A 26,102-nucleotide genomic window follows, 5' to 3' on the forward strand; every position below is an offset into this window, starting at 1 on the left:
AAATTTTAAATGCTATCTGTGTCATATTTCAAATTTATATATTTGATATGAACATGTTGTTCATCTTTTCTGACCAAATGTTTATCCATTTCAATGCTGACCTTGTTAGTTCCTACATCTTTATATACTGTATGTCGGGGTTTTTAGCTTGTTTTTCTATTTCACAACTGTCTTAGCTGCTCCCAGTCCCTTATTCTCCCGTATGAGTTTTAAATCAAGTTCTGTGAAACCTGATGAGGTTGTAGACCACTTTGTGAAACACTGACACACCCATTGCAGTCTTTTCCCATATGTGGACATAATATACCTCTACATTTGTTTAGTTATTACTTTATATTTTTAAATGTTTTTTAACTTCCTCTATGAAATCGTACATATTTTTAATAGACTAAAATCTAAGTATCTTACATTTTATATTGTAATTATTCATGGTATTTTAGAATCACAACTTAAAATTGGTTATTGCTGACTTTTCTAAATGTTTTTATTTTTTTTTTAGTGGGGATCTTGTAGGTGAAAAAGTTCCTAAATCCTGTCAGTACCTCCTATTGTTGATTTGTAGAGTCCCTTAATTTTCTGTGTGGACATTCTTCCTCTTATACCTATCTTTTTCTTTCATTTTCTTATTGCTTTTGCTAGTATCTGCGTTAAAATTTTGCATAGAGGTTTGATTCCTGATATTCTTACTGTATTTTTTCTGATACATATGCAAATGTTTCTAAAGTATCTTTATTTAGCAAAATATTTGTTGAAAGTTTTTGGTCCGTACCTTTATCAGGCTAAAGTAATATTTTTCTGTTCCTATTCTTATTTTGCTAAGATAGTTTTTTCATTGTTGATTGTTTTTGTTCTGTGTTTATTTATATCAACTTCTTTTGAGGATGATTATTTTTTCTTTAATGTGTTGAGGTATTACATGAAAATATTTGCTGATAATGAACCATTTTTAAATTTCTGAAACTATTAAATTATAGTTCTTTTACACTCTCTCCAATTAATGAGCTCCAGAGATGGCACAAACTACATTCTATCAATCAATAAGTATTTATTAATCACCCTCTTATTACTAATAAATCATTTTCAGCTTCAGTTGTAAAGCAAACTGAATTAGGAGATCACTTTTACTTTCCATTCAGAAAATACGGATAGTAAATTATTGTCTTGCTAGGCAAAGAAAGAAGAGAAAAAGAGAGTTAAAAATGTATTATTAACTATTGCTGCAATAAATTGTCCCCAAATTTAGCAGCCTAAGCCAGTAGACATTTATTTTCTCACAAAGTTTCTGAGAGACAAGAAACAGGAGCAACTTAGATGGGTGATATTGCTCACGGTCGCCTACAAGGTCACAATCAAGTTGTTAGTCAGGAGGGCACTCATCTAAGGAGTTTGGAGATTCTGCTTTCAAGATCACTCACAAAGGGTTGTTGGCAAAAAGGACCTTCAATTCCTCCCTATGGGGGCCTTTCATAGAGCTGCTTATACAGCATGAAAGCTGGCTAACCCAGATCAAAAGATCTGAGAGAATTAGAGAGAGAAAATCCAAGACAGAAACCTTAGGGTGGGTGTGTACATCCTATCTTCTGCCATATTCTGTTCTTTAGAAGAAGGGTCCTATGTCCAGCCTACACTCAAAGGGAGAAAGGGAAGCGTATTCTGCTTTAATAATTTGAGGACTTGTTTTTAAAATCACACCTACAGTGTTTTTCTCTGATAGTAAATATCAAATACTCTTCAACTCTATATTACCCAATTCTTCATAATGTGTCCCAATTTTCCCCTCTGGACCAGGATAACAAACAAGGCTTTACTTATTTTTGTTTCCTCCATAACATAAACCAGACAACTATATACTCCAACCTGGCCATGGAAAATACATGCAGAAGTTATGCTTTGAAATTTCTAATTTCAATTCTGAGAATATGAGAATGATGTAAGGCGATATTTTGGTGTTGATTTGTTTATGGATGGGCCTAAAGTTTTTGCAAACTGTGATTGGAAATCAAGTAGTTTGTATTATTCTCATAATATTGTAATTTTCACATGTATAACAGCAATAAAATAATATAAACCTAAATTATGTAATTAGAGGTTTTATGTGTTGTTACATATACATTATTATATTTAGTAATAAGGCCACTTTATGTGATATATAGGACTTAACAGCTCTCATTAATTTACATAGATCATTAAAGTAACTTGGATTAGAAACAGAGTCCATATAATTTATGTATTAAAATAAGAAAATGGAGAATCTTTTATTCTTGTAAGTGACAGCACCAATTTACTCTGTTTGGGGCACCTGGGTGGCTCAGTCGGTTGAGCGTCCAGCGTCCAACTTCGGCTCAGGTCATGATCTCATGATTAGTGGGTTCGAGCCCCACGTCAGGCTCTGTGCTGGCAGCTAGCTCAGAGCCTTGAGCCTGCTTCGGATTCTGTGTCTCCCTTTCTCTCTGACCCTCCCCTGCTCATGCTATCTCTCCCTGTCTCTCAAAACTAAATAAAAAACATTAAAAAAAATTAAATTTACTCTGTTTTACTGTCAGAGAATATCAAGCTTTAAAATTAATAAATATCATAGGAGACTAATCAAATTTAATCAGAAGGAATTTTTGCCAAACGTATAAATGTATTTTATATACAAATGGACATCGTATGCAATGCTCATACTGATACCAGCTCTTTGTATCTGAAATACTATGTTAACATGGAGTTTTTCTTCTTTCTCAATAGCCACATAGTGATCATTATCTCAAAAGAAGTATCAATGAATTCTATCTTTGGGCTTCCTTCAGCAAGGAACTCACAAAACAAGCACTGGAGCCCCACTTACCAAATCTACTACAAATTCAAACTGGCCAGAAACCATTGTCAGAAAATTACCGTTCCTTTTTGCCATTTTAAAAGTTATTTTTTTTTTAAGTTTATTTTGAGAGAGCGAGAAAGAGAAAGCACGCATGCGCGAGAGGCAGAGAGCGAGGATTACAAGCAGGCTTCTTGCTGTCAGCACAGAGCCCGATGCGGGGCTCAGTCGTACAAACCACGAGATCATGACCTGAGCCAAAAGAGTAGGACTCGCAATTGAGCCACCCAGGCGCCCCCTTTTTGCCATTATAAGTGTCTCAGAGTGCACACTAGCTGTTGTCTGACTCAGCTTTCCTGATTCAGTTGAATATCCTTTCTCTTTTGCGTACAAAACTAAAGGCACCGAAGCTGAGTATCTTTTTATCAAAATGTCCCTTTTCCTGTCCCATTATGCTCCTTCTGAGTTTTCTTTGAGAATATACCCATTCTTTTCCAGAGTTGTTGTAATATGTGCTTAGGGCTAAACAGCAGCCTAGTTACTCTGTCAAGGGCTCTAAATTCCATTCTGCTAAGTACATGACAAGTCCTTACCCTGCCCTTGCTGTGACCCTTCCGGTGTGTCTGTGTCCCTTACTGCTCTTTTCTGTTTCTCTACCACTTCGTCCCTCATCCCACCTCATCTGCCCTAAAATCTGAAGGAGAAAGAAGGAATATAATCATTTCAGGAATAGATGATTACATTTCAAGAATGTAATCATTGAAGACTTTCATTTCAGAAACGCAAGGTTAATTGAAGGTGGAGAGATCAAAAATCATTCGAGTTCCTTTGGGTTTCCAACCTCAGTTCTGTGTCTACCCAAAGTACTTTTCCACTCACAACTTAATTCTCTCTCTTTAATTTTCCTTTACCTATTTTGTGTCTCTTAAGTTCACTTGTTTTTTTTTTCTCTTCTCTTGTTAATAGTAAGTTCTTGACAGTCTTACTTCTTTGTTTCACCACTAAAATTTTATCAGTTCACTTTATTTTCCAGAGTTATTACCGTATTTATTGAGTTACTACTGTCTACTGACATCTTACAAGTGGGCTTTCATTATAAACATTTTCTTAAAATAGTTGTCATCATGGTCAAGTCTTAGATTAAATCAACTGCCATTTCCAGCATCTTAAATTTTTTTCCATATTTATTATTATTGATCATCTCATTGTCTTTAATGTGGATATGTATGTATATATATGTGACTTTTATTAGATGCTGATTCTCCCTTTTTAAAAATCCCTTCATTTTTATTCTGTCCCAGTTCTTTTTTCAGAGGCCTATTAGCTATAAATTAAAAACAAGCCAACAAAAAAAACTCACTCTTGAGATATTACTCTTTCTTAGTTGATTCTTAAGGAACTTCTCAGATTAAGTAGTTTAGCACTTGTACATGGACTAATTTAAGACCCTGGTGGCTACCACAAGACAAAATTCAGAAAACTGAATAAAATAGATTTAATGTATACAGCTCTTCTCCTCATTTGAGCTGTGGATATGGGAAACATTCCCATTCTGTTCACTTTGGTTAATGAGTTCCCACCTGTAAAACCTTGTACAAGTTGAGAGCTCCAACTTGTAAAAAAAGGACCTTCAGTTTGAAGAATTCCTATAAAACCCATCTTCCTCCTATTTGCCTTTTGTCATATTTGCAGAGACCATAGTGATGGGGTAATACATGGACTAAAGTGTCTTAAACGTCTTAGCACATTCAGATACATCGTATGCTCCCCCAATGGCTGTCAAGTTGGTAGAAAAATAATTTTAATGTTATATTAAAATTATTAAATATCACAGAAAACCACTTAATATTCACAGTTTTTCTCTTCAAAAAGTGATGTTAATCTTTAATTCAATAGACTAAATTATCTGAAATGCCCTTAAATTAATTCCAGGTAATGTATTTCAGCACTGAACAAGCTGAAAATTCTATAGTTTTCAAGGTTATGTTTTCTTCACAAGTTAATCAATTAACCAAGAATAGTGGTTTCCTTATTCTGTGGACTTGCATAAATACCTATGTGTTGTTTATTACAATGCATAATGAAGATAATGATTATAGCCAATTCACATGCAACACTGGTGACTATGTCAAAAATTGTTTTTCAGTAAACTGTTTCATTGAAATATACTTCCAGAAAAGTTCCCAAATCCTCCATACACAGTGTGATGAAAATTCGCAAAGGACCCCTAACATGTAACCAATATGCAGATCAATAAATCAAACACAACATAACCATACTTTATGACATGTTGTTATTCTGTTGTGAAGAAATGTTTGATGTGAAATTTTTGGTGTTTATTTTTTTCATCCTAAAAAATACACTAAAAAGAAATCAACATAAACAATTGTCCACATAACCAAAAAAAAGGAGGTTTCTGTGACAGACAGAATATATTATATATAAGTGTTTTAATATGGTTTTTATCACTTATTTTTATGAACTTTATTTCTTTGAAAATAACCTGATTGTAGCAATTCTATATGGTGTGGCTATGTTAACTGTTGAGGGACAAATGTTCATTGTCTTGGTAAAACTACTGCTGTGTTAGTTGTTGTTTGGTTTTATATTAAACTTCCACGAAGTATAGAATGCCTCATAGGAGAAGTCTCTTTCTGTGTAGATTCTGTGTTGTATTAAACGTGTCACCTCTAAACACTGTGTCCACTGTACTTCAGTGCAGCAAGATGTTTCCACGTCACATAGTCAGAGGGAGGCAGATTAATAGGGAGTTCTAGCTGGAAATTTCTTCCCCGTTATTGTTCTCCCTCAGCAGTTGATGGCTAAGTTAATTCTCTTTAGTTTTGTCATGCTCTAAAGCACACATTGCCAGGCAATGGTAAGCTTTATGAGGAAAAAAAAAAAAAAAAGAAGCTATGGTGTCCATCAAAGTCTTAAAGTTGCATTTTTAAACTTTGGCTCGACCTGATGTGCCATTCAAAAAAGCTTCAAAAGATTATTTTTTTAAAGAAAGGTTCAATATGTCCCGAGGCTATCGGTTTTGAGTTAAACTGGGTGAAGTAGAAATATTTTACTCATCAGCTTTGCAGTCACAGAGTTTGCCTCAGCTAGAACAAAACTGCTGAGGCATTTAGAGAAAATTAACCCCCCATCCTGACGGCCAGATGTGACTGGTTTCTGATGAATGCGCATGAGTGGGCTGGAAAACCAGGAGACTGTGAAGTTCCCGTCAGGCCCGTCCGGTGCAGAATGGGCTATTGACTGCTTTCTGTATTTCCCTCCATCATTCTTCCTGAACACTGCCGTTAATTTCCTCTCCTCCTCTGACTTGTGTTTTTGCCCCTCCCTCTTCCCTTTAGCTCTGTCAGCTGCAAAGGAGGTTACACAAGGTGTGGCAGAATCACTTCAAACTGCAGGTCCTCTGGGGCCAGACGAGGCTGTCCAAGTTCCAGACAGACTCTCAAGAGAATATTCAGAAAATATTAGCTTTGCAGGTAGGTGATTGCAGGGAAGTAGGAAAGATCATTCTGATCTAGATTGAAAAGCAAATGATGGGGAGTGTGATGAAGCATTAAAACCATATCCCATCAGAGTTTTATAAATTTTTAACCTCTTTAATCAACTGGAATTGCATGAAGGATGAATTCAGTAAGTCAGTATATATACCACGCATGCTTTGGGAGAAAAGGGAGATTGGACTTATTTTTCACAAACCTCAAAACAGCTTTTTATAAATATATTTGGTATAAATGTATATTTTCACATCTTCAGGCCTTGCACATGCCATTCAGCTGTTCAAGAGATACTGTCAACAGTTGCCTTGTGTTGCTTTTGTGTGAAATCTACTTCAGTGAAAAATGATACTTATATTTATTTTATTTAACTGTTTGCTTTCCCCTTCCACTTTAAAAGAGCTCATCCTCCTAAGATTTGGAGATAACTTTATCTGAAAAATAAGCAATCTGAAATTAGAGTGTAACTCTGGTTCCGGATGCATGTGAAATTTGACTATTTGTCTCTGTAAAAACTTTAGGGGCTAAATTGTCTTTATTTGAAGACTGATCTATTTAGAAACCCCTATTTAACTATTTGAAGGCTATTATTGGAAAGTTAAAAATTTTAATTTAATATTTTACTATTTGAAATGTTACAATATGCGTAAAAAATGAGTTCCCAAAGGAAAACAAACACCACCTTGCTCTAGTAAAAAAAAACAAAGAAACAAAAAAACAAAAAAAAACCTGTTCTATAAAATAAAATGCACATGCTCTTTAAAACCACAATTTTCATTAACTTGCAACATAAACAATCCATGCTGAACCTAAACACACCAGATCTTTTTCTAAATATTTTAATTATGTATTCATTTCATGATGCTTTTGCCACAATTAAAGGATTTTGCAAATCACTGCCAAAGCTGGTGGCTTTTTTTTTTTTTTTCATTTTTACTGGTGGCTATTTTTGCTATTTTCTGCTGAGGATGTATATATGAGGATGTGTGTCTGTATCCCATATGAAGTACATATATAAGGTGTATATAGACGTTATTTATACACTTACTGTAGAAGGATTTCACTGATAATGCATTATAACAAAAATTTTTAATAATAAAAATTTAGAGTTTTGAAAGTTAGAGCTTAAATGTATAGGTTGAATAGATATTCATATACAAACTTGAGTATAAATTGCAATTACAGTAGGTTTGAAGACAGTAGCATGTGTTTCTTTTCCTTAAAAGTCTGTTAACAGATAGTACATTAAAAATTATGGAGTGACTGTGACCTGTGATTCCCTTTTAAATATTCAAAGGTAATTTTGCATGTTCTAATTACTGTTTTAGGAAAATACCATACTACTACCTAAATATAAACATTCTTAAAAATCTTATATATGATAAATCCCCACTGTGAATTAGGATAGATTTTGAAATATTGGAAATGTCAGTAGAAACTTTTAGAATACTGGTAAAGTGAACTCTCAAACCATAACCTATAATAATCCTTTTTCTAAGTTTTTATTGAAATTCACCAATACATTTTTTTACCAAACTTAATTTTAAATGACTCATTTTGATGGTTGTTATTTAACAGTGGAAATGAAAGGTTAGAAATGATAGGTTAGTATCAGTAGCACAGCTCAACGACTCTGAATTTAGACAGAGCACGGTAAGGCTGGATTGTATTGGGGGTACTTGGGGAACATAACTTAGTGGATTCTTATCTGATGGAGATGCTTTTAATTTGAAATATTTTGGGGCCCCTGGGTGGCTCAGTTGGTTAAGCATCCGGCTTCGGCCCAGGTCATGATCTCGCTGTTCATGGGTTCAAGCCCCACATCGGGCTCTGTGCTGACAGCTAGCTCAGAGCCTGGAGCCTGCTTCCGGTTCTGTGTCTCCCTTTCTCTCTGACCCTCCCTTGCTCATGCTGCTCTCTCTGTCTCTCAAAAATAAATAAAACATTTTTTAAAAATTTAAAAAAAATAATTTGAAATATTTCAACTTTGGTTTCTAATAGATATGTAAAAATAAAATTTTCAGAATCTTGCCATAAAACTATAGAAACATGGGCATCCTTTGAAAAGCTCACATCCTAAATCCTCAGCATGGTACGCAATGACCTTCATGACCCAGTCCTGCCAACCTCCCCAGCTTCATCTCTCTCCATATTAGTTCCTTAAAGTCTATTTCAGCCACTGCAAAATTTCTCGAGTGTGAAACCTCTTAACTCCTTCTTCCTTCCCTGTGCATAATTTCTAACCTCTTTCTGGAATACTCTTTACCTTACTTGTTAATGAACACCTGATTCAAATCACATCTCCTCTACAAAATCCTTTCTGAGCACTTCCCCAGTTTTCCTCTTCTTTGATCTCTTACTGTACACGTCACCAAACCAGTTTATTCCTACTCCTGTGCTTTTCTGCCTAGAAGATTCCAAGCTCCTTTAAAGCTTTACAACATCAGTGAAATTATGTCAATTCTTGCTCAGTTGTTTTTTAGTGTGTATGATAGCAAGCCATTAAGGTTTTCTGAAAGTATCCCATCGCTATCTTGTTTTTACTTATTATATCAAAAATTTTTAAATTAGAACAGGATCGAGTGAATCTACATGATCTACAGTGAACTGCTGGTGTCAGTCTCTACAGTTAAAGTCAACATTGCTATAAATTGCTTAACAAACCAGATGCTATTGCTCTCTGTTTTCATATGATTTTGTAGCATGTCAAAACTAGGGAATCTAACGTTATATATTTTGAAGGTAGCATTAAAACGATGCCATAAGATATTAGTAAATTATTTGATGAGAAAACCATCTGATGAATCTTTTAAAAATTAAATTATATGTAACTGATATTGCGCAAAAGCAATTCAAAATAAATGTTAAGCAGAAAACGGAAACTTTGTTTCACCCTTAGGCTTGGAACAATTACTTGTGGGACTATCAGAAAAAAAGAGAGCATAATTGGTAAATCTGCAAATAGCAGAAAACCAGGTGGGCCAGATAGGCTTTTGAATAACAATGATCAAGCAGAAACCAGTAATATGAACTATAACTGAAATAAAGAGTTGGTGTATTTGACATCAAAGTCATTTATTTAAAATATAAATATAACATATATGTAATTGCATTTTTTCATTTGCGGTTTTAATATGATCCAAAGTGAGCTATTACAATCTTAGGACCAACAGCATGTTCCCGGTGTGGCAAGCATATGAGACTTACTGAATCTGATAGTGTAGGGCATATTTTATACTCCTAACCTCATATCTAAACCCATATGAAGTACCCTTATTGCATTATTTTTCTCTTTTTACTTTTATTTAATACAGTGATATTTAATGCCCCTTTGGCATCTCATTTGGAAAAAAGACTGGAGATTAACTCATCACTTAAATGAGACTATGATGTGGCACCAGAATGTTCATGTGATCTTAGACTTCATAGACACAAATGTTTTGTCTTGTTAAAGGAGATGATAGTTCAATTGCATTTCCCAAAAGCTGAGTATGTCTGCAGTATTTTATACAGGCTTGGGAACTACAGTTTAAGGACCACAGAGATATACTAGAAAGCAGCAGTCTAATAAAACTCAGGGAGAAGGAGAAGTATACAAAGAATGTTTAATTATAAAAGGAAAAGCCTTTGGAAAGACAGACATCCAAAATATCAAGTGAGCATTGGTACATATCTATTTTGATGACCTCCAGAGGGCAAAACTTGGACCCATGGTGGAAGAGGTTGGATCGTGGGTTTGGGCTCAATCGGAATTCACTCTTCAGCAAGTATTTCTGTCCAAACATGCACTGCAGAGGTTGAGGGAGAGCAGACTGGCCAAGAGTCAGCCCTGAGAGCCCCTCCTTAGGCCGTACGCCTGGAATGCTCACCTGACCTCCTTGCACAAGCATTTGTGTGTGGTCCGTATCACTTCACCCACTAGAATGTGAGCCTTCTCTCTTGAAAAGTGTGTCTGATTTGTTCATCTTTATCCTCTTAACCCCAACAACAGTTCTTGAAGCATAATTACTCAAAATATTTGTTGAGTGAATTGATTATTATGTGAGTTGGTGAAGTGGTTTATTAAGATTGAATGTGAAAACCTCAAAGGTTCTTTCAAGCTCTAGGTATCTACAACTCCGTAAGTTAGTAAACAAAAGCATTCTGAAGGTGCTTTGCCAAGAATTTTGATGATACAGAAATAAGGTGTTTAATCATTTCAGACATGTGCATGCACATGCACACACACACACACAAAATACATATAGGGACAAACCAATTTCTTATTTTGGAAGAGAACTATGAAAATCTTAAAAATCCAGGGAAAAATATAGGATAAAATTCTAAATTCGCTTGGTCAGAAGCTGGGAAGAAGGTGGAGTAGGAGGACCCTATTAGCCGTTTCCCATAGATACAACTAGATAATGCTCACATCAACATGAATAACTCAGAAAATGACTTTAAGACTGACAGAACAAACGCCACAACCTAAATTAGAGAAGAAGCAAAAATAAATAAATAAATAAAAATAAAATTAGAGAAGAAGCCACACTGAAGAAGATAGGAGCAGTGAAGACAAGGTTTGGGAGTCCTCACAGACCGTGGCCATCAGCAGTGGGGAGGGAGCCTATGATGCAGAAAGGGCAAAACACAGACTATCACACCAGAGGACCCTCAAGGGAAGAGGAATTCCCATAATGTTTGACTTTGAAAACAAGAGGGGCCAAATCTCATAAGTTTTTGCTACCAAGCTACCAAGACTTAAAACCTAGGATTTTAGAACAGGGGGCTCAGCTCTGGGAGAGCCTGGAGGCCATTAGGAAGGGGAGTCCCCACTCTTAAGGAGACAATCCAACAAAAGCCAGTGGAGATCCTGCATGGAAGCAGCAGTTTGGAAAATACCAGGGACATACAGAAGGGAGAGTTATTTACTCATTTTAGAGCATGGTCAGAGAGGCAGTGATCAAGGAGAGACCTCTCCAGCAACAAATTAGCTAGAAGGTGCCATTTATCTCCCTTGCCCCCAAGAATAGGCACAGGGACACCTGTGGGGACCAGCATGACATTTGACACTCGCTGATTAGCTTACATCAAACCCCACCGCCTACATTTCATGGATCAACCTTTCCACTCACTATTGCCTCAGTCCCAACATTGCAGGTCCCCTCCCCCAGAAGACCAGCACAAACCCCACCAACACGTCATCACCCAACTTGACCATTTTATGGACCTCAGTTCCAGCAGCCACAGTAGCAGTGGCAGTGGCATGGAATCTCATTTCACAAGCAGACTGGCACATACTTTGTTAAAATGCACCCCACCTGGCCAGGGACCAAACATTGCACACAACAGCGAGGAGAGCCTCTGTAAATGGCTGGACTGAAGGAAACAGTGGCTAGGACACAACAGAAGGGCACATACAACCCACATAGGAGACCTGAAGTGCCAGATCCCAGGGAACAGGGGACACTGCAGTGCAGGATACTATAGGCTGTTTTCTTCAGAAAGCCATTAAATTTGGGAGCAGCAGATGTAGCTGACTTTCCTAACACAAAGAAACAAACACAGAGTTAGACCAAATGAGGAGACAGAGGAATATGTTGCAAATGGAAGAACAATACAAAACCACATCAAGAGAGCGAAGCAAAATCAATATAAGTAATATGCCAGATAGAGAATATGAAATAATGATATAAAGATATTCAATGGACATGAGAAAGAGTGGAGGGCATTAGTGAAACTCTTAACAAAGAAATTTTTTTTTTAAATTAGAGATGAAGAACACAACAAATGAAATTAAAAATACACAGAGTGCATAAAAAAACAACAAGACCCATCTCTGTGCTGCCTACAAGAGATTCATTTCAGACCTGAAGACACATGCAGATTGAAACTGAGGAAATGGAGAAACATTAATCATGCAAATGCATGTCAAAAGAAATCCAGGAGTATCAATAATTATATCAGACAAAATAGGTTTTAAAACAAAGCGTGTAATAAGAGACAAAAAAGGGCAGTGTATAATAATAAAAGGGATAATCCAACAAGGCGATATAACAATTGTCAATATTTATGCACCCAACATGAAAGCATCCAAATGTATAAAAAAGTTAATAGTAAACATATAGGAACAAATAAATAGTAATACAATAATCGTAAGGGACTTTAACATTTCACATCAATGGACAGATCATGCAAACAGAAAAATCAGCAAGGAAGCAGTGACTTTGAATGACACCCTGGACCAGATGGACTTGACAGATATATTCAGAAGATTTCATCCTCAAACAGCAGAACACACATTCTTTTCAAGTGAATATGGAACACTCTCCAGAATAGACCAGATATTAGGCCACAAAACAACTCTAAACAAATTCAAAAAGATCCAAGTCATACCATGTGTCTTTTCTGACCACAACACTATAAAACTAGAAATCATTCCCACGAAAACGAATTTGGAATGAACACAAAAAATGATGGTTAAAAAACATGCTATTGAACAACGAATGGATCAATCAAGAAATTAAAGAAAAACTTAAACATTATGTGGAACAAATGAAAATGAAAACAATGGTCCAAAACCTTTAGGTTTTTTGCACCAAAAGTACGTTTAAGAGGGAAGTTCATCCAATAAAGGGTATGTCAAGAAACAAGAAAAATATCACACAAACACCCTACACTTACATCTAAAGGAGCCAGAAAAAGAACAAAAAAACCCCTAAAAACAGCATAATAAAGGAATACTAAAGATTATAGCAGAAATAAATGATATAGAAACAAAAAGCAATATAACAGAGCAATGAAACCAGGAGCTGGTTCTTTTAAAGGATCAACAAAATTGATAAACCCCTAACCAGACTCATCAAAAAAGGAGAGAAAGAGAGCAATGACTCAAATAAGCAAAATCACAAATGAATGAGGGGAAATAACAGCCAATACCACAGAAATAAAAACAATGTAAGAGAATACTATGAAAAATTGTATGCCAACAAATTGGACAACCTAGAAAAAAATGGATGAATCCCTAGAAGCATATAACCTACCAAAACTGAATTAGGAAGAAATGGAAAATAGAATGCCCAATTACCAGCAATGAAATGGAACCAGTATTCACAAAACTCCCAAAAAACAAAAATTCAGGACCAGATGGCTCCACTGGCAAATTCTACCAAACAATTAAAGAAGAATTAATATGTATTCTTCCCAAACTATTCTGAAAAACAGAAGATGAAGGAGCACTTTCAAATTCATTGTATGAGACCAGTATTACCCAAAGCCAAATAAAGACACCACACACACACACACACACACACACACACACACACACGGAAAAACATTCCATGCTCATGTTTGGGAAGAACAAATATTGTTGAAATGTCTGTCCTGCCCAAAGCAATCAACACATTTAAGGCAATCCCTATCAAAATACCATCAACATTTTCCACAGAACTAGAACAGGCAATCCTAAAATTTGTATGTAACCACAAAAGACCCCAAAGTGCCAAAGCAATCTTGAAAGAGAAGAAAACTGGAGGTATCATAATTTCAGTCTTCAAGTTGTGTTACAGTTATATTGATCAAAAGAGTATGGTAGTGGCAAAACATAGATTAATAGAACAGAATAGGAATCCAGAAAAAATAATTATATGGTTATTAACCTTTGACAAAAGAGGAAAGAATATCCAATAGGAAAAAGACAGCCTCTTCAACAAATGGTTTTGGGAAAACTGGACAGCTACATGAAAAAAACTGAAACTGGAGCACTTTCTTACACCATACACACAAAAATGAACTCGAAATGGATTAAAGACTTAAATGTAAGACTTGAAACCATAAAAATTCCAGAAGAGAGCACAAGCAGTGAGATCTCTGACATCTGCCATAGCAACATTTTTCTAGATATGTCTCCTGAGCCAAGGGAAACAAAAGAAAAAATAAACTATTGGGACTACATTAAAAAAAAAAAAAAAAGCTTCTGCACAGCAAAGAAACAATCCACAAAACCAGAAGGCAATCTATGGAATGGAAAAAGATATTTGTAAATGACAAATGCAATAAGAGGCTAGTATGCAAAATATATAAAGAAATGATATAACTCAACACCCAAAAAACAAATAATCCAATTTAAAAATGGGCAGAAGACATGAACAGACATTTCTCCAAATAAGACACACAGATGGCCAACAGACACATGAGAAAATGCTCAACCTTGGGGCATCTGGGTGGCTCAGTCAGTTAAGAATCCAATTCTTGGTTTCTGCTCAGGTCATGATCTCACAGTTTCATGATTTTGAACCCCACATCGGGCTCTGTGCTGGTGGTACAGAGCCTGCCTTGGGATTTTCTCCCTCTCTCTACCCCTCCCCCACTTAGGCTGCTTCTGTCTATAAATAAATAAATAAATAAATAAATAAATAAATAAATAAATAAAATAAAAAAGATGCTCAACATTACTCCTCGTCAAGGAAATGCCAATCAAACCTACAATGAGGTTTCACCTTACACCTGTCAGGATAGCTAAAATCAAAACGTCTAGAAACAACAAGTGTTGGTGAGTATGTGGAGAAAAAAATAACTCTCTGACACTGCTGGTAGGAATGCAAACTGGTGCAACCATTGTCGAAAACAGTATGGTGGTTATTAAAAACAGAACTGCCCTACAACCCAGTGATCACACTACTGGTTATCTACCCCCAAAATTCAAAAACACTAATGAAAGGGATACATGCACTTCTATTTACATAATTATTTATAATTGCCAAATTCTGGAAGAAACCCAAGTGTTCATGGTGTTGGAAATTAAATAGTACACTTACCAGGATGAGCACTAATCCATAGAGTTGTTGAACCACTATATTGTACACCTAAAACTAATATAACATTGTATGGCAACTGGAATTAAAAGTAAAAACTTAATTAAAAACTCAAATCACTTAACAATGTGATATAGGAGAAAATCACTGAACCTGTGTGATCTTTTTAAGACAAAAGGAATTATAGAAACTTGGACTTTTAAAATATTTACATTTAGAGGCATTGTGACTGAGGAATAACATTAAATTACTCTATCTTACTGGTTAACTTTAGATAGTAGAAAAGGTACTTAAATATGCTTTTCAATGATTTAAGAATATCCAGTAGAAGTCTAGAAATAAACTTTGTCACTCCCAAACAACTAGAGAAAAAAGTACCATAACATATTTAAAAATTCAAAATGCAAGAAGGAGGACAGAATTAATATAAAAATGTACAAAATAAGTCCAAACATGTTGGTAATCATACCTACAAATGGTTTTTTTGCACCACTTAAAGTTAAAGATTTAGAGATTGGTCATAAAGCAAATTCCATCTCATACCAAAGAGATGCACCTCAGACATGTAGCTATTGAATGAATAGGAGAGACAAAAAGAAATTCTAATTTTGTTAATAAATTATCATTTAAAAGAGAGAGACTTTGAGGCAAAAAGAATTAAAACACTCACATATGGGTATTTCACATTGATAAAATATATAACTTATTAAGACAATTCAATCATGACCTTAATGCATGACAACATAACTTCAGAACATACAAAACAAGAACTAACTGAAATCCAGAGAAAAATGTAAGAATTTACAAATGCAAGGGGAAATATTAGCACATTTTCTTCAAATTCTTTGAAATACAGACACACCTCTTTTTATCACACTTCACTTTATTGTACCTTGCAGATAAGTATGTTTCCTGCAAATTGAAGGTTTATGGCAACACAGCATCAAGCAAGTTGATCAGCACCATTTTCCAACAGCTTCTGCTCACTTTGTGTCTCTGTGTCACATTTTGGTCATTCTCGCAATATTTCAAACGTTTTCATTACAGTTATACTTGTTATGGTAATCTGGTGTTACTATTATAAATAATTTTTTGTGGGTGCCACAAAAATACATATATGTGCATACGTATAGAATATGGTGAACTTAATCAACTAATACATCATGTGTCCTGATAGCTTCACTGACTGGCTGTTACACCATGTCTTTCCCTCTCTTCAGTACTTCCCGTTCCCTGAAATACAATAATATTGAAATTAGCCAATTAATAATGTTATAATGGCCTCTAAGTATTCAGTTGAAAATAAAATTGTTGCATGTCTCTCACTTTAAACCAAAAGCTACAAATGATTACTCTTAGTGAGGAAGGCATGTCAAAAGCCAAACAGGCCAAAAATTAGGCCTCTACCAAATAGTTAGCCATGTTGTGAATGCAAAGGAAAAGCTCTTAAAGGATATCAAAATTGCTACTCCAGTGAACACATGAATGATAATAAGGCAAAACGGTCTTATTGGAGAAGGTTTTAGGGGTTTATGTAGAAGATCAAACCAGCTACAACATTCCCTTAATCCAAAACCTAATCTGGAGCAGGGCTTAACTCTTTTCAAATGTATAAAGTTTGAAAGACGTGAGGAAGCTGCAGAAGAGAAGTCTAAAGATGAGATTCGTTCATCGAGTTTAAGGGATGAAGCCATCTCCATAACATCAAAGTGCAAGGTGAAGAGCAAACTACCTGCAGCAAGTTATCCAGAAGATCTAGTAGATCATTAATGAAGATGGCCACAATAAACGACAGATTTTCAATGTGGACAAAATATCCTTCTGTTAAAAGAAGAAGCCATCTAGGACTTTCATAATTAAACAGAAGTCAGTGACTGGTCTCAAAAATTTAAAGGACAAGCTAACTCTTTGTGCTCTAGAAATGGAATAGCAAAGCTTGGATGGCAGCACATTTGTTTATGACATGGTTTATGGAGTATTTTCAGTAAAAATTCTACTGTTGAGATGAGACCTACTTCTCAGGAAAAAAGATTCTTCTCAAAATATTACTGCTTATTGACAAGGCACTTGGATACCCACGAGCTCTGATAGACGTGTATAACAAGATGAATGTTGGTTTCATGCCTGCTACCACAACAATCATTCTGCAGCCCAGGGCTCAAGGAGTCCTTTCAACTTTCTAGTCTTATTTTTTGGGGAATACATTTTGTACTGCGACAGCTGCTATCAACAGTGATTCCTCTAGATTCACCATTCTAGATGCCATTAAGGAAGACATTTGTGATTCATGGGACAAGGTCAAAATATCAACATTAGTAGAAGTTTGAAAGAAGTGGATTCCACCTTCCTGGATGACTTTGAGGGGTTCAAGACTTCAGCAGAGGAAGTAACTGCAGATATGGTGGAAAGAGCAATAAGACTAGAATTAGAAGTGGAACCTGAAGATGTGACTGAATTGGGACAATCTCACGATAAATCTAGAACAGATGAAGAATTGCTTATGGGTGAGCAGAGAAAGTGGTTTCTTGAGGTGGCATCTACTCCCCCTGTTATGATTGTTGAAATGACAATGAAAGTTCTAAAATATTACATAAACTTAGTTAATCAAGTACTGGCAGAGTCCGAGAAGATGGACTCCAATTTTGAAAGAAGGTGTACAGTGGGTAAAATGCTATCCGACAGCATCACATGCGACAGAGAAATTGTTCAGGTTGAAGAAGGGCCAATCCGTGTGGCCAACTCCATTGTTGTCTTATTTTTCAAAGTGCTACAGGGGCGCCTGGGTGGCTCAGTCGGTTAAGCCTCCGACTTCGGCTCAGGTCAGAGCTCACGTTCGTGGGTTCGAGCCCCGCGTCAGGCTCTGTGCTGACAGCTAGCTCAGAGCCTGGAGCCTGCTTCCGGTTCTGTGTCTCCTTCTCTCTCTGCCCCTCCCCCTCTCATGCTCTGTCTCTCTCTCTGTATTAAAAATAAATAAAACATTAAAAAATTAAAAAAAAAAAAGTGCTACAGCCACGCCAGCCTTCAGCAACCACCACTCCACAGAGTCAGCAGCCATCAACATCAAGACCCTCCACCGACAAAGATTAGGACCTGCTCACATGATGGTTAGCATTGTTTAGCAATGAACTATTTATAGCTGTTAGGTACAATTTTTTAGACATAATGGTATTGCACACCTAATAAACTACAATGTCATGTAAACATAAATTTTATATGCACTGGGAAGCCAAAAAATTTATTTAACCTGCTTTATTTCAGTATTTGCTTTTTTGTGTTGGTCTGGAACTGCAATATCTCCAAGCTATGCTGCAAAGAAATTTAAGTTGAGAAAACATATCAATGTAATTTAATATTATGACAGATTAAAGAAGAAATATTACATATAGATTTACTCAATATATACTGAAAAACATTTGCTAACAAGAGCAAATAGTATAGTATAGTAACTCTAATAAAAGTCACTAAATAGAGTAAAATTCTATTAATTTAATAAAATGTACTATACAATAAATTACCAGAAGCATTTTACTAAAATCAGGTCAAAAGTTAGGATTTCTTCTATCATCATTACTATGAAATAGGTATAAACAACACCCATCCAAGGGTTGCTGTGAAAATTAGATGAGATAATGTGTGCAATCAATGCACTCTGCCATGGAAAATAATTTATAACCTTAACTCATTTTCTTTTCTTTTTTTCCCCTAATGCTATTGTAAGATGGTTTGTAAAATGAAACAACTTCTTGCCAAAATTTTCCAAAGTTAATTAATCCCAAAAGCATTTATACATTCTAATCTTTTTACCTTCTGGAATTGCAACTCTATATCTGACATCATTTCCAACTCTTGGGGATTCAAGAAACTAGGATCATAGCACCTAAGAGCACCTAAGCTGATTTCTTCTATTCCTCTGCCTTTAGGACCGATTGTTTCCTTCTCTTTCTATGCTGAAGTACACCTTTAGAATTCTGTTTTGATTGATGGGGAGAAAGATGTAAATTTCCACAACATATTGAAACACTGACTTCACTCTGTACTTATTGAATATCAATATAATGCATGCAATATACATCATGATCTTTGACCTTAAGCAAATTACACTTAAGTTGAAGAATATCAGTTCATTTCAAGACACGTTTTTGGGGTGTGCCTTCCATGTGAAAGGCATTTTGCTAGGCACTCGTAGTCCAAAGGTGGAAGATATAATCTGTTTCTTGCAATCTCAGAGGAGGAAGACACAATATATTGGGTAATTATAAATGATGGCAAGAAGAAGGGCACTTACTCAACCTGTGAATGTAAGGTCACTTTTCTGAAAAGGTTAGCTCATAACCAAAATCTTGAAAGGTGAAGGGATATCAACAAAAGATGGGCAGGAGGGCATAGAAAGATGAAATGACTCAACAAAAATATGTGAGAATAAAAGGGAATAGTGCAGGGATACAGGGGAAATGGCAGCTGACTTTTTGCTGTTAGGAGATAGAATGTAATACAAGGAATATCAGAAATGAAATAAAGAGGTAGACATAGAAAATACTAGGGAATAACCAGTTATGCGGTTATGTGTTAACAGGTATAGATAATAAACTTTATGGCTGGTCAGTGGAGAAACCTACTTAGGCCTGAATTCAGAATACCATTGTAAAATAGATGTGACTTGAAATAGGCTTCCAGGAATAAGTAACTGAATATAAATAGACAAAGAGGGACATTGTGTGAGACAAGGGGAGGGAAACACCCTAAAGCAGAGGAAGTATAAAGGATTTGGAAAACAGATTCCATGTTTACAGACATTGTTTCATTTTCTTTTCTTTCTTTAACAAGGCATTTTCTTATCCTTACTATATACCAGACATTGTGCTCTGTATTTTATAAATTTTAATTCCCGTAATTCTTAAACCCTAGGAGGAGCTATCATAGTGTTCCCATTTTACAGAAGAGGAAACTGAAGGGCACAGAGGTTACATATTTTGCCGAGGGTCGTAGAGCTAATAGGAGAGACAGGATTTAAACCCCAGTAATTTGGCTACAGATTACCTGCTTCTAATGACCAGACTATGGCAATTTTGTGTGTGTCTGTTACTGAGATTAGATTGTGTCAGAGGAAGATAGTGAAAGACTAGATGAAGTAAGGTCTTAAACAAGGTCACAAATAACAGTCTGACTAATTTAGCTTTGGTATTCAGGGAATGCATTGAACATTCAGTAAATAATTATTGATCACTTATCAAATCAAGTGTGAAAATTTTAGCACGCTCTTCTCATATAATCTGCTCATTGTATTGGCATAGCTTAATTTATCAGCTACCAGTGGGGATTGCACTTAAACCATAAAAAATATAAAAATAATATGTTTGGGGTGCCTGGGTGGCTCAGTCAGTTGCGCGGCCAGCTTCGGCTCAGGTCATGATCTCACAGTTCGTGGGTTCGAGCCCTGCCTCGGGCTCTGGGCTGTCAGCTCAGAGCCTGGAGCCTGCTTCAGATTCTGTGTCTCCCTGTCTCTCTGACCCTTCCCTGCTCGCGCTGTCTCTCTCTCTCTCTCTCAAAAATAAATTAAGAAAAAATTTTAAAACACATGTTTATGTTGATGAAAAACATGAAATGCAGTTCCAAATAAACTCAAAAGAATCTCCTCTAAAAGATATTTATATAAAAAAAATCATATCTACGTACATTGTAGTTAACATCTGAATGCTAAAGATAATGAAAATTAAAGATAAAGATAAAATGTAAAAGCATCCAGAGAGAAGGAAATCAAAAGTTACCTCTAGCACCTCATCAGACACTATGGAGACCAGAAGACACAGAAGAATATCTTTAAAGGGCTCAGTCAGTTAAGCATCTGACTCCTGATTTCAGCTCAGGTCACTATCTCACAGTTTGTGGGATCAAGCCCTGCACTGGGCTCTGTGCTGACAGCACAAAACCTATTTGGAATTCTCCCTCTTTTTGTCCCTCCCCTGTTTACATGTAAGCATTCTCTCTCTCTCTTTCTCTCTCAGAGTAAATAAACTTAAAAAAATCTATCTCTATACCTCTGGAAAAACAATGAACCCAGAATTCTCTATCTAGCAAAGAATAAAAAATCTATAGACCATACAATCATACTAAAAGTTATATTAAATATAAATATCCCAATTAAAAATCAGATAGTTACAGTAGATAAACATACAAGACTCTAATTGCCTACAAATGATACACTTTAAATATGAAGACACTGATAGGTTAAAAGTATAAAGATAGAAAAATACATGCCATGCAGCACCAAGCATAATACAGTTGGTGAGACTATATTAATATCAGACAAATAAAACTTCACAACCAGAACTATAACCAGGGTTCACAAGGGTCATTCCAAAGAATCAGTTTATCAAGCACATAAACAATTCTAAATGTATATGCATCTAATAAAAAATTTTCTAAGTTTATATGGCAAATAATGAAAAAAATTACAGTAGAAATAAAAAGATGCATAATTATAATTTGAGATATCCATACTCCTCTCTCAGGAATTAATAAAACATGCAGACAGAAAATCAATAAAAACATGGAAGAATTGAACAACTAGACCCTTTTGACATTTATAGAACATTCCATTCAACAGTAACTGAATATACATTATTTTAAAGTACATATGGAACATTCCCAAATATAGATGACTATATCCTGGGTCATAAACAAGTCTCAATACATTTCAAGGAATCAAAGTAGTGGAGAATATGTTGTCTGGCCACAATGAAATTATTAGAAATCAATAATTAAATGATATGTGAAAATTTTCCCAAATATTTGGAAATTAAGTCACGTACTTCTAATTATGTGATTAGAAGGAATTAAAGGGTCAAGAAAGGAATTATGAGAAAAATTAGAAAATATTTTAAACAGAATTACAGAAGTTCATGCAGGATTAACCCCCTGCGATCCTGTGATCGAAGTTACAGTTTGAGGGGCATGAAGGTGAACAGTTTCCTTTAGGTAGAATTAGAGGGGCCCTGTGGGTGGATCACAGAACAAAGGTAGAGAAGAGTACAAAACACCACCAACGAAGTGATCAGGGCCGTGTCTCTGGTGAGCACCTAACTTAGTTTAGCATTTAGCATATAGAACCTAGGAACCTCCTAGTAAAAGATATGGAATAAAGGAATAAATGAAGTTCTTAACTGTTAATGTAACCATATTATTCATTTCATATGTTGACTTGGCTGCCAAATGATTGACTTGAGTGTGTTAAAGAGCTTCCCCCACTAAACTCTCTAGTTTTATTCCTTGTTTTTCTCTTGAAGTGGTTTCCACTCACTCTGTTCATAACCTTTCTCTCTTTAATTCTTTTTCACATATGATATTGGTCTTCCCACTCTCAGATCTCAAATTATCCATGGGAATCTGTCTGATAACATCCAGAAGTGGGTGTGGGTAACATTGGTAGCACTGAATCACTTATCTTTCTTCCATTAGAAGATAAACAAAGGAGACCCTGATTCAAATGCTGATATCTAGGATATGGAAACACATTAATTTCACACATAGACCTATGTGATGCAAACTCAGGAGGTTAATAAAGCGTTTGTCAATATTAAATCCCATGAATTAAATTACCTTCTCTCTTTATTCTGCTCAATAACATGTTAAAACCAAACTGTGGTCCTTTTTATTTTGAAATAAAGTAAGCATATTTATGATGGCTTTTATTAGAAAGATACAAATTTATATGTATTCTGGTTTTTTTCCCTTGGACTTAAACAAAATAATACCCAGCATTTTTTTTAATTCACTTTATACAGACAAGACATTTTTCAAGTAGAGGAGCCATGTCAGTGGTGTGGGGGAGAGGAGTTTTTCAATGGCAGAACTTTAAGTTTGAAAATTAGTGACTAATGGAGCATATCCAGTAGGTATTTTTCATACAACTTAGCATCATCATTATATAATGATGCTGCTTTGATGTGAGATTAATATAGACACATGATTTTTCATCCAAGAGTATCAAGATTATAGAACAATGAGCAGAGCAGTTATAACAAGAGGAAAATATCCGGATGAGATTTTAAAACCTAAAAGAGATGAGATTTGCAGGACGCTGTACTGCGCCTCCTGTTTCGGTCCAACACAGTGAAAGAAGTTTTACCTTTGGATATTCATTCTTGTATGGATCTGCATGTATTATCTTAAGGTAAAAGTCATCTGGCATGCTGACCAAACATTGAACTGAAAACTCTTCACATTCATTTCTTCTGCATCATACCCCTCAGTTGGCAAAATATATGTATGTGTGTATATATACACATATATATCTTTTTCCTAGCTAATTCTGATGACCTTTCTAAAGGAACTAGATTCTCTGCAAATGTAGGAAGTAAATTTACCTTATATTTACATAGCAGATTTCTTCATGCGTATCTGCTTTATGAATTGTAACAACCCTCTCTGATAGGACAGGAGAGCCTGTTGCCCTATTTAGGGGGGTTGGTAACTGAGCTGTAGGGAAGCTGAGGGGCACATCCAGAGATTCATGACCGGCAAGTAATGAATCTTTGAATTAATCCCTTGTCTATGATTTCTACTTCTGGTCTACGGCCATACCACCCTGAACGCGCCTGATCTTGTCTGATTTCTACTTCTGGTGCCTCTTAACTAAAACTCAATTTAAGATCTCTTCAGAGTGAGTCTTTGTTTGAGTCACTCTCCTGGAAAGAGGGAAAGTCACAGGCCCGCACAAGTAAAGTCTGTCTGGGACAGTAAAGTCATGAGGAAACATTACAGGGCACTGTAGTTGTATTCTGGAGTGCACAGACTTCTGTGAGCTTACTAAATATGAACCTGCTTCAATTATTGCCACCAGGCCCTGACTTTGTCACATATCTATCATTTTATAGTACACATTTCATTCCATATCACCCATTTGGAGATAGCGTCTTTCCTAATCCAAAGCTGCTTCATGGAAGTCCCTCTGTTTTTGTCATGACCTGATATAATTATGATATTTCAAAACAGCTCCAGTAAAAATGTGTTGATAGACATATCATAGATTATAAATGCATCTATTGAAATGCTAACCATGGTTGCAAAGCAGATTATCTTATTTAAAGACACTGGGTTTAAAATTTAGACATTTAATTTAATTATCTTTTCCCAGAAGTATATAAGGAAATCAGAAACCTAGTGTGAATAACATTATCTTCACAGAAATGAAAACTTGCAAGAGCATTTTTTTGCCACAAACTCAATAATTTTAGTATAATCACTAACTATGTTTTTGTTTTACAGAACCAGTATGATTCGGAAAAAGAATAAAATTGCTTTTAAAGTACAAAAATAATTATGAACCACTTGAAACGTAATGTCTGTGTTTTATTTCTCATCAGAATTCATTAGTGTGTAACATCAATAATTTAGCCCATCATTTGCCAACACTGACTTGGCTCAGTAGTTCAATCATGTAACCCTGTAAACTCACTTTCCATTAAAATGAATGTTGCTGACAAAGGATAACTAAAGAGATACTTCATTTATTAACTAAAGAGGTACTTCATTTATCAACATTTTTAAATTAGGAGTTTGGGGCCACAGAAGCTTAGCTGGATGATTTATTTGAAGGATCTTTATATTAGACCTAAAGACTTGTTCCAAATCACACGATGCTACCCACAAAGATAATCGCATTTCATTTGTGTACATGTGACTCAGGGCTCTCTCTTCAGAGGCAGGCATAGCCACCTGCAGAGAATCAAATGACCTACCAGAATGAAAACTTGACTGCTTAGTATAAAATTATGAAATGTGCAGCATTCTCCTGTATCCCGATTTACTCCATTGGGCATATTTCTTACCAAACCTATAACATGACATCCAACGTTCTAATGTCCTAATGCTGTTAAAATTGAGTTGAGGATTAAGTAAATAGGCTGAAATTAGTTAATCATGAGTGCAAGCCTCCCTAATATCCACAAATTGGACGCCAGTACAGTTAAATTTCTCATCACTTGCCATGACACGCACCTCCCCAGATAGAAATGCCTCCAGATGTTACCAGCACTGTTTTGAATGAGAGTTCCATTTTCCGGAGTTGATCCCACATCCTGCTGATAGGTTAACATCACACCATTTGGGATGCAAAAAGCAAACAAACAGATATATAAATAAAAACATCTACAGTGCAGTGAGCGAAGCATGAAATCAAAATTCCTTATATATGTCAGGATATTCCTGTCCTAGACCTTCAAACATAGAATTTCTAGCAAACATGGCAAGACTGCACGATCAGATCTTTCCTCGCTCCTTCTGTAATAAATTAAATGCATGTTTCTTATTAAAACTTTCTGATAGAAGTCGGAGGATCTCCGCATTTAGCCTTCACAGTTGCCAGCTGGCATCTTTCCCTGTTTGGGATCAAAAAGTTCTCAGCCAGCTGATTCATTCAAAGGGCAAAATCTAGAGATGATGTTGGATTATAAAATGTTACCTTGACTGTATCAAAGTACTTCTTTCTCTTATTTCATCTCTTCTCTCCCCTTTTTGCCTTCCTTCCTTCTTTAGACATATTTATTCTGACAGATCCTAAGTAACAATGATCCTACAGAAAAGCTTCTCCAGGCCCCCCTCATCTTTTCCTTAGGTTATAAAATTTAAGCTGGGAAGGGGGGGGCGGAAGCCTTCCAAACATTATGAATAAGGAGTTACTCATCACACAGTACGCACATTCAGGAAGCCGCACTGTATCGGTGCAGCTGGCTTCTGAGGGTTGCTCGTGAGTTCCAGCATCAGTGCATTAGCTGATGTTTCTCTGGCACTCTGTGTCTTCAGTGTGTGTTTATTTTAATTTGGCTATCACAAATAACCCTGGGAAGGTAGATTTTATTATGCCCATTTTACGGATAAATTAACTTTCAAAGAACTAAACAAACCTCCCTGTGACACAGCATGCATGTGGAAGAACCACCTCTAGATGTCAGATTTTCAGATTCCCAACCCGTAGGACGCAAATGAAGCCGCCACCACAGG

At 35.8% G+C, this 26,102-nt stretch overlaps 1 long non-coding RNA gene across 1 annotated transcript in view; it reads left to right on the forward strand.

Moving 5' to 3' along the window:
* Positions 1-6,163: 6,163 nt before the first annotated feature.
* Positions 6,164-26,102, forward strand: part of LOC115277621 — a 42,102-nt gene continuing 22,163 nt past the window's right edge. Inside the window, exon 1 of the long non-coding RNA XR_003902447.1 lies at positions 6,164-6,294. This is a non-coding gene — a long non-coding RNA (uncharacterized LOC115277621). The remainder of the gene's footprint in view (positions 6,295-26,102) is intronic.

Source organism: Suricata suricatta, chromosome 14 (genome assembly GCF_006229205.1).
Source record: "Suricata suricatta isolate VVHF042 chromosome 14, meerkat_22Aug2017_6uvM2_HiC, whole genome shotgun sequence".
Taxonomy (NCBI): Eukaryota; Metazoa; Chordata; class Mammalia; order Carnivora; family Herpestidae; genus Suricata; species Suricata suricatta.